Here is a 10,197-nt window from a genome sequence, read left to right on the forward strand (position 1 = left end):
TCTGGTGATACCTATGGCATTTCTTCTTTAAGAGGGTCTTTTGCCTTCTTAGACAAGAGCTAAGATGACTTCTCACTGTGCACCTCCCCTTGGTCCAGATCTCTTCTTACAGAGATGTGGACTTTCTTCCATGATAATTTGATGCATGGAGGACATTCTTGGACCCCAGAGAATAAATCTTTAATTATAGAATGTTAGGTTTTAGGCAGCTAGAAAAGAGGAGAAGAGAGTATAAGTTGAAATGGGTCTTCCTCACTCACCAGGGAGGCATGACCTATAAGGGTACCCATTTTAAGGATGGGCCAATTTGGATGGAGATGATGCTGTGTAAATGAGGTGTATTAGTTCCCACACTCTGCCAATCTCTGTTCTTGTTGGAGGTAGCCCAACATGCTAACGTGTATTACAACTCTGGATAAGAGGGTATGCATTAAAAAAAAAAAAAAGATAAAGACACCCTATGAAATTATCTAAGTTTTCTTATTTAGATCTTAATATAGCTAGGGAGTCAGCTACCATCACTTTCCTCTTGTGAAGGAAGAGTGAGGTTTTATGGATTGAAAAGGGGATGTTCATGAGTGATTGATGAGTGCTCCTTTAGGGTAAGATTTTTGGAAGTGGAGGAGGTTTTCTGATTGACTTTCAAGTACATCTTTGATTGGTTTGGTATCTACTGGTACATAACTGGGATATTTGCAGGCTGAGTGGAGTCATAGGGGTTTTCAGTCTCAACTAGAAGGACATCTGGCCCTCAGCCTCAGGGTCAGAATCTTGCTTAAGCATTTTCTCCATTTGCGCAATGTTATGGTTGAAATTTAACCTGAAGCCCAGTCCAAATAAATATTACATGTACTTCTATCTATTCATATGAATCTATCACACTGAGGTTAGACTGAGGCTTGTTACCAATTTCCTTCTTATAGCATGAAAGTGAAAAGGCAAAATGGAAGCAACCGTAGAATGTTGCATAAGGTCTGGGATTCCTCTGAAGTTAAGATTCGGAGGTAATCTTCCCTAATCTGTGTCGCAGGGGCTGGAGGGCCAGCCCCCAGTTCAGCACCTGTACACACAGATAAGCAGGCTGGAGTCCAGGAGACATTCACTGTTTTTCCCTCTCCCCTGTGGCCCAGCTGGGGGAACATGGAGAGACATGGAAGCATCCTTGTCTCTCCCAGCTCGACCCAGCTTCCTCTCTCTTCTATCAGAACTCCTGTTTCCCCGCATGTGTCTAGCACACTATGGAGGATTCTGGGCCCAGTGAACTCACCTGGAACACTCAAATGGAGGAAGGAAAGCAAAAGAAAGGGAAGCAACAACTTTTCAGTATGACTTTATTCACCATAGAGGGAACAAAAGTACAAGTGTAATTCAAGGGTGCACAGAAATATGGAGTGGTGCTCATGATTCAAGTCCCGTGGGATGGAAAATCATCCCTTCCTCACCTGGCCTTCCACTTCCATGCCCATTCTCTCTTTTTCCCTGAATCAATCTCTCTCTCTCTCTCACACACACACACACACACACACACACATCTATCCCTTCCTAACATGTGATTTATCAGTTTAAACCAGCATGCAAAACTGGATACATGTTTCTTTACTTCATTAAAAAGATTTTTTAAATTCTATTTCTACCCTGCAAGATTATATTAAATTTATAAAGTTGTTCTCCTCACTTCCGTTCAATTCCTTGATTCCTGACCTTACCAAGCACAAATATTTGATTGATTTGGAGAAGGAGACCCACAAGATTTGTGAAAATCTTTGTTCTTTCAAGGAAGACTAGGAAAAGGGCACTGAGGTTAGATGGTCAAGTTCTGTTTTCCTCCAAAGCTCTGGTGGACCCTTGTTCCCAGAGGCAGCCCAAAGTACATGGCCATGCTTTCTTTCTCCTATATCCAGAGCACTGGATTGTGGGTGAGATGCAACAGGAGACTGAGAATCACTACTTCAGTGATTATCTGTACGACAAATCATCTTTAAAGATTTCTTGTCTTTGGAAACAGTGTCCAGTAGAAAGAAAATGGACAAATACAATGTCAAACTATTTAAGAAAAAACTATATTGCCAAAAATTACACTATAGGTGAGTATTTATCAGTATGGAAAACTGTTCATAAAGTATTAATAAGGAAAATAAACAGCATATAAACAACTTGTAAATGTTAATGTGCATAATATATATGGTTATATGGTTCTCATTGAGACAGAATAGGATAATGGACATTTTAAATATCCCTTTTTGTTTTATCTGCATTTTCTATTACCAAAATGTGTTACTTCTATACTGAGAAAATATCACAAATACTTTAAAATATGTATTATCAGATATCTGTGGGGTACCTAGGTGGCTCAGTCTGGTTAAGTCTTCAGCTCAGGTTATGATCCTGGGGTCCTGGGATCAAGCCCCACATTGGGATCCCTCCTCAGCGGGGAGTCTGCTTCTTCTTCTTCCCCTGCTTGTGCTCCTCCCTCCCCACCATCAAATAAATAAATAAAATCTTTTTTTTTTTAAAGGAAATCCATCTGCCTGGTTGACATCATCCAAATCTTTATTTTGCCTAATTGAGCAAGAAATAAAAGATGATATTTTTAAAACCAATATAAATGCTTTATCAACACCAGAAAAGTAGAACCAAAGCATTTACCGGAGCCCAACCTGGTCAGACACCAGACCGGACTGGGGACCCACTTGCTTTGCAGCACTGATGATCCTCAGGTCCCCATAGCCATCAATAACCCCAAGTCTTCCAAAGGTAATGTAAGTTACTGGACACTGGTCAATGTTGAATCAACCAAACTGGATAAAACAGGAAGATGTAGATTCTTGTAAGAACTCTGTCATGGTCCAGGAGTGTAACCTTGGACAAGCCACTTGATCTCTCCATCCTCTCCTGACCCAGGTCCTTCTTACTCACTCACCAGTGATTCATGGAGGTGCTCCTGGGTGCATAGGCACTATTCACTGGCACTGCCCTAGGCTCCTGTTACAAAGCTATGTTATTTTATAGACTTGCCCCCAATTAAATTTATACCACCATTGCCATACTTCAGCACAGAATTATCCAGAATTTTCAAGGCTTAAGAGTGGAGCAGAACTATTGTAATCTAAGTATTGAGTCTTCCAGAAATAAGAAAATTAGTGTGGACTTTTTAAAGCTGACAAAGAAGGCAAGGCTAGGGTAAGGGATAAACTGAATGAAAAGTTAGAGATGGACCAGATCGGAATCCACTTGGCTTAGAACAACTTGGAGGAAGGGGGCAAAGGGGAGAATCCTGGGCAAAAGTAACGGGGAACATTATAGATCATGGTGGTAAATTCCCAAGCATAGTAATCTAAAAGCCTTATTTTCCCTCAATGTACAATTCATTATTCTTTTCAGGCAAGAACAATCTGAACCAAACAATGTTCCTGTGTTTTCTGTTATTGCAAGAGAGGGAGAGATCAAGCCAAACATCTTTGTCCTTGAATATTTAATATTGTACATGATGGTAAGATCATGGATTTTGACAAATATGGGAAACATGGGCCAAAATCAATAGAGACGGCTGTTTTGTTCCAGAAAAACTACAGAAAATAAACATGGCCATACAGGACATAACAGTGGCAGTAAAAGTTATTTTTATACTTCTCAGATTTTTAGATACATTGCTAGGCATGGCAGTTTGGGTTTTGGTATATTGTAATTTGATTTTTTTCTCCATGTTGCACAACAACATGCTTACCAAGAAAATTCAAAGGGGCACCAGTAGTTAACAACTAGAAAACAAGCTAGTTGAAAAATGCTCATATAAGGACATGTACTCACACTCAGATGCAAACACATACAGACAGAGGTATATGTCACATAAGAAAAAGAAATAGGGACACCTGGGTGTCTCAGTCAGTTAAGCATCCACTCTTGATTTTGGCTCAGGTCAAGATCTCAGGATGGTGAGATTGAACCCTCCACTGCGTGTGGAGTCTGCTTGAGATTCTCTCTCTCCTTCTCCCTCTGCCACTCCCCCCCTCTCTATCCCTTTCAAATAAATAAATCTTAAAAAAAAAGAAAGAAATATGAGGTATTCAATAAGGAAAACTGACCACTAACCAGAAATTGAATTATGAGAACAAAAATTCCTTTGGGCAAAAGTTGGTGAGCACACTCCCTCCACTCCCTCTTTATGGGGTTCTGAAGAGCCCACCCAATGTCATGGGGAACAAACTAGTTGAAACAACATCATGTTATTTTAAAGAACTGTGCCATGCTCAGTTATCTTAGCCAAATATGGGGGTAGTAAAGTAAAAGTGCATTGTGTGTCAGAATAGACAGTGTTTGATGGGAAAATCAAACCTATTTAGACGCTCTAAGGTCAGGACTGAAGATGTTCCCGGCCAGTATGACAGTTGGATTCATTAAATGAATAAGAACAGCAAATTAAACTAGCTTTTCATTATATAATAATAATAATAATAATAATAATAATAATGTTCCATGATTCATCAACTCTACAGTTCCTTTACTTGTGTTAGGGAGCTAAGAAAGCTCAATTGAGATTACTAATGTTTACTCTCTGGAGTCCAGAAACATGCCATTTGGGGATTTTTGTAGCTTTTACATGTGCGCAATGTGTTCTATATAGATTCTAACATTAAAGGAGTATTTTGTATGTGCAAAGACCTACTAGAAAACTTCTGCCCTTGCCTCATTCTCCTTCACACATACACATCTCTGCTTTCCTAAGTGAAATGCTGTAGCATTATAATGCTTCATGGAGTGTACATGACATATTATGGAATGAGATATACGAAGTACACTTGATCCTGAGCCTTATCCCTCACTAATTGTAAGATCTTCAGCAAGTTCATTTCTGAATTACAGCTTCTACATCTGTAGAATGGAGCTAAGAATGCCTTTTTATTAGTGGTTTTATAAACAGGTTCTCAAATTTTTTGACACCCCTCCCATGGAGATGTGGAATCCAATTCCCTTCCCTTAAACACATCCCAGACTTGGTGACTCATGTCTAAAGAATGGAATGTGGCAGAAATAATACCATGTGACTTCTGAGACTAGTTTCCCCTGGCTCTCTCCCTTGGAATGATTGCTCTTGAAACCCAACCACTTCACCATTTGGTGGAAAAGCCAAGCTGCCACAAGGAAAGGTCACACATGCAAGTGTTCCAATAACAGTTTCAGATGAACTCCCAGATGACAACCAACATCAGCTCCCAGACACATGAATGAGTTTTCAGATTATTCTAGCTCCCAACCTCTGAGCCACCCCAGCTGACACTGAGCACAGCAGAGAGAAACTGTCTCCTCCAAGTTCTCCCAAAATTACAGAGTAATGAGCAAATAGATATTGTTACTATTTTAAGCCATTATGTTTTGGGGTGGTTTGTTGTGCAACAACAAATAATTGGAACAGATTTGGTACCATGAGAAAACAGAAAACATGTAGCAATGACTTCAGGACCAGTCAGACTGCTGCAGAATTTGGGAAGGTCTTCAAGAAATTGCAAGGGGAAGCTTCATGGCCTTTTTTCCTTTTTTCAAAAAGATTTATTTATTTATTTTAGAGAGTAGTGGGGGAAGGGGCAGAAGAGGAAGAGAGAGAGAATCTCAAGCAGGCTTCACACCCAGCACAGAGCCCCACATGGGGCTCCATCTCACCTCCGTGAAATCATGACCTGAGCTGAAATCAAGAGTTATGACCTGAGCTTAACTGACGGAACCATCTAGGCGCCCCAGCTTCATTGGTTTTGAAGAGGTTATCGGTGAGGGTTGACAGGAAAGTGAGAGTTTCTGTAATGTAGTGGTTATCACATTCGCCTAACATGAAAGTGAGGAAAATGTTACTGCAGCTGTCACAAAGTGGTAGATAGTTCAGCAATGCTGTTATTTGTGGTAATATGGAAAATAGAAAATATACAAATTAACTGAATGACCTAAGGAGACTTTCTGGAAGAGTACTACAGGGGCTGCCTGGTTTTTCTCTGGCTACTGGAAAATGCAAGAGGTGAGAGAGAAGAAAGAACTGTTGTATAGAGAGAAGCCAGAAACTGCTGGGCTGGAAAATAAGTTACTCTTTTCCCACCTCGCCAAATGGCAGATGAAATGGCTTCCAAGTGAAGATCAGATTCAGAATGCTCTCAGGAAAACACAGCTCAAAGGTGACACCACCAGTGTGGCTCTAACACTGGCGAGCCCTGGCAAAGATTTCAGGGGTTGCTTTGTCCACATTTACAAGCCACGGAAGGCCCACAGGCGGAAAGGGTGTTTGCAGACAGCAGCTTTGCAGAATCTAAGGTAGAGAAGGGCTAAGCGAGAATTATGGAAGTGGCTTTTGCCTGAGTTGGTAATAAATTGATTCATATGAAATCACATATTCATATGAAAAAAAAAAACCCACAACTTTTTTTTTTTTTTTTTTTTTTTTTTTTAAAGAATTAACAATCAGCTTAGACTGAGAAGGACAGTCTGGCTGTTGGAGCCCCAGACTTGGAAGGGCTGAGAGCCACGTAAAGAACTACTCGGGGCAAGCATGGGCTACTGTTAGTGGAGAAGGCAGACTGGCTCCTGCGATGGAACCACCGGCACAGTGGGCGGAGCCTACAGCTACTTCTAGGAAGTAGGACTGAGTCCTGAGTGAGGAACAGCGGCGTGAGCTCAGGTGGGTTTCAGAGCTGCTGTGTACCAGTGACGGCCGTATGCCTCCCATTTTTCTTTTTTGTAATTTATTTTATTTTTTAAAAAGATTTTATTTATTTACTTGACAGAGATCACAAGTAGGCAGAGCAGCGGGGGTGGGGGGGGTGAAGCAGGCTCCCTGCCGAGCAGAGAGCCCGATGTGGGGCTCCATCCCAGGACCTTGAGATCATGACCCCAGTGGAAGGCAGAGGCTCAACCCACTGAGCCACCCAGGCGACCCCCATTTTTCTTTTTTGAACCAATGTGTGTACAGTGCTTATCCTGGGCGTGTCCCACCACAGTGTATTAGATGTGGTTGGCAGATGGTTTTGTCTCTTGATTCATTGGCTTTCAGACTGAAAGGAGAACAGTACCCAAGGAGCCTCTGCTCCACCTGGACCTGATTTATATGTCCACATCGTGACCCTCAAGCTTGAATATGAGGTTACAGCAGGTGCAATGTAGGTGTGGGGTGTGTGTGTGTGTGTGTGTGTGTGTGTGTTGGGTGATGAGTATATTTTGTATGTAGGGAAAAATGTAAATAATTTATGTACAGTGGGTGAGTTGTGATCATCTTAAAACATGTCCACAAATTATTTCAAATTCTTCCCAACAAAAAGTAGAGCCTAATTCCCCTTTCTTCGAATCATGGTTGGCTGCAGGGACTTGCTTCTAACAAACAGAATATGGTAGAAGTGATACTGTGTGACTTCTCAGATGAGATCACAAAATGAGAGACAGCTTTCACCCTGTTTTCTTTTTCTTGGGTTGTTTGCCTTAGAGTCTAGCAGCCATTTTGGTAGGAAGACAACAGCCACATGAAAGGGCCATGTATAGGTGTTTGGCTCCAGTTCCAGCTGAGGTACTGGCTCACGGTCAGCATGAACCAGCAAACTGTGAGTAAATGAGTTTTCTGATGGCCTCAGCCAAGAGTTTCAAGCCACCCCAAGTGACAGGGTGCCATAACCCTATCGGGAGCAAGGGAGCAAAGGCCATAGGGAGCAAAGACAAACTGCCTTGCTCAGTGCTGGTCAAATTACAAATTCATGTGAAAAGTAAATGCAGACATTGTTTTGTTTTGTTTTGTTTTTTAAGATTTTATTTATTTATTTGACAGACAAAGATCACAAGTAGGCAGAGAGGCAGGCAGAGAGAGGGGGGAAGCAGGCTTCCTGCTGAGCAGAGAGCCCGATGTAGTGCTCTATCTCAGGACCCTGAGATCATGACCTGAGCCGAAGGCAGAGGCTTTAACGCACTGAGCCACCTAGGTGCCCCATGCAGTCATTGTTTTAAGGCACTAAGTTCTGGGTTGGTTTGTTAAGGAGCAGATAACCAGGTATTGATCTGCAAATACTTACTAGAAATACCCACATATCTAAACAAAACCTTGTAACAGTTACAACATTTTATACATCATAAGTTACAGTTGCTTTATGGTCCTTAGCTTTATCACTTCCCAACTCTGTGGCCTACAGTAGGCCAGTCTTCCTAAGCTTTATTTTCTACAACTGTAAGAAATAAAAAACACTTGTTTTTTAAAAAGCGATTTATGAAGATTATATAGCGACAAAGAAAATGATGATATATTGTAGGTTATAAAACTAGATTCAATCGATTACAACTGTAAATATATGCAGATGAGAAACAGATTAGATTAGTGGGCTTAAAAGTACTTTTCTAAATTTCTGTAAGATTATTTACTTTAGTAATCAAAAAAACATAAGTGTTTAAAAAAAATCTCATTGTGCATTCCCAGCCCAAACCTGGGGAATGGGTTTGATTATTTCTTCTCACTGACATGCCTGCTGGTTAAATCATATAAAGTGGCTTGGAAGAAAAATGGGGACAACACAGCATCCTGTTACTTGGAGTTTGGAGGTCACTCAAGGGTAGACTCCAGAACTCAGATTTCCTGCCTCCCCAGCCAGTGCACCATTCCTTCATAATATAGCCTCTTAATACTGGTTAGTTTTATCTATATGGGCTAAGCATGAAAACCAATGCCACAATAAATGCTCATCTAAATAGCCAGCAGTCCCAGCTATCTGAGCTCAGAGGCCATGGAATCCAATGGTCAGGGCCGTTGGTCAAAATGCATGGGTTGGAAAACTGCCTCCCCCACATATTATCTGGGGTCTTTGCAAATGTAAGTAAGGATCTTGACTGGAGATCATTACATAGATGGGCCCTAAATCCAATGATAAGTGTTCTTATAAAAGAGGAAGACAGAGAGAGCAGAAGACCGTGTGAAAATGGAAGTAGAGATTGGGGTTACATAGCCACAAACCAAGGAATGTCTGGAGCCATCAGAAGACAGAAGAGGCAAAGAAGAGTTTCTCCCTTAGGGCTCCAGAGGGAACACAGCTCTGTGGACACCTTGATTTCAGGCGTCTAGCCCTCAGAACTCTGAGAGAATACAATCCTGTTGTTTTAAGTCACGCAGTGTGGGCTAATTTGTTATGGCAGCCCTAGCAGACTAGTGGAATGGGTGAGTCTCACAATCATAACATTAAACGAAAAAAATACTCAGTACAGGGATAAAAATGATACTTAAATCAAGTTCGAATAACACGAAAACTGGTACTTTGTATTATATTAAAATATTATATATTAATAAAAACATAAAGAAATACATGGGAATGATAAACACCAAATTCAGGGAGTGGGAGCTGTGAAGGGAAAGATGGGAACACCATGAGGGTACACAAAGGGCTCCAGCTGTATTGATAATATTGTTTCTTTTTTCTTTTTTTTTTTTAATTAATATATAATGTATTATTTGCCCCAGGGGTACAGGTCTGTGAATCATCAGGCTTACACATTTCACAGCACTCACCATAGCACATACCCTCCCCAATGTCCATAACCCAGCCACCCTATCCCCACCCCCCCACCCCCCAGCAAACCTCAGTTTGTTTCATGAGATTAAGAATCTCTTATGGTTTGTCTCCCTCCTGATCCCATCTTGGGGGGACCACCAGGTTGCCTAAGGAGGGGGGAACCAGCCCAGGTCGGAAATGGAGCAGGTCAAAACTCCCATGCTGATCTTTTCTTTTTATTTAAGATCTTATTTATTTATTTGACAAAGAGAGCAAGCAAGCACAAGCATGGGGAGTAGCAGAAGGAGAGGGAGAAGCAGGCTCCCCACTGAGCAGGGAGTGGGTCGTAGCACAATCCAAGATCTCTGGGATCATGACCCCAGTCAAAGGCAGATGCTTAACCAACTGAGCCACCCAGGCGCCCCAAAATACTGTGTTTAAGGTGAGTGGTGAGGTCAAGCATGACCAATATCATATTTTTAATACCATTTTGTAGGACTAAACTATTTCATAATAATTAAATTTAAAACAGCATTTAGAAGGAAAAAAAGAGAAGGACAAAAAGGAAGGTTGATAACACCTTGAGAGCGGGTGCCTCTTCCTTGGATAATGCGTGACCTTTCAAATGTCAGCCAGAACAACATGATTTGGTGCGTGTATTATCTCCTGATACTTAACAAGCAGATGAAAATCACTTTGTTAATAT

Source organism: Lontra canadensis, unplaced genomic scaffold, assembly GCF_010015895.1.
Source record: "Lontra canadensis isolate GAN:19392208 unplaced genomic scaffold, GSC_riverotter_1.0 scaffold69, whole genome shotgun sequence".
NCBI lineage: Eukaryota > Metazoa > Chordata > Mammalia > Carnivora > Mustelidae > Lontra > Lontra canadensis.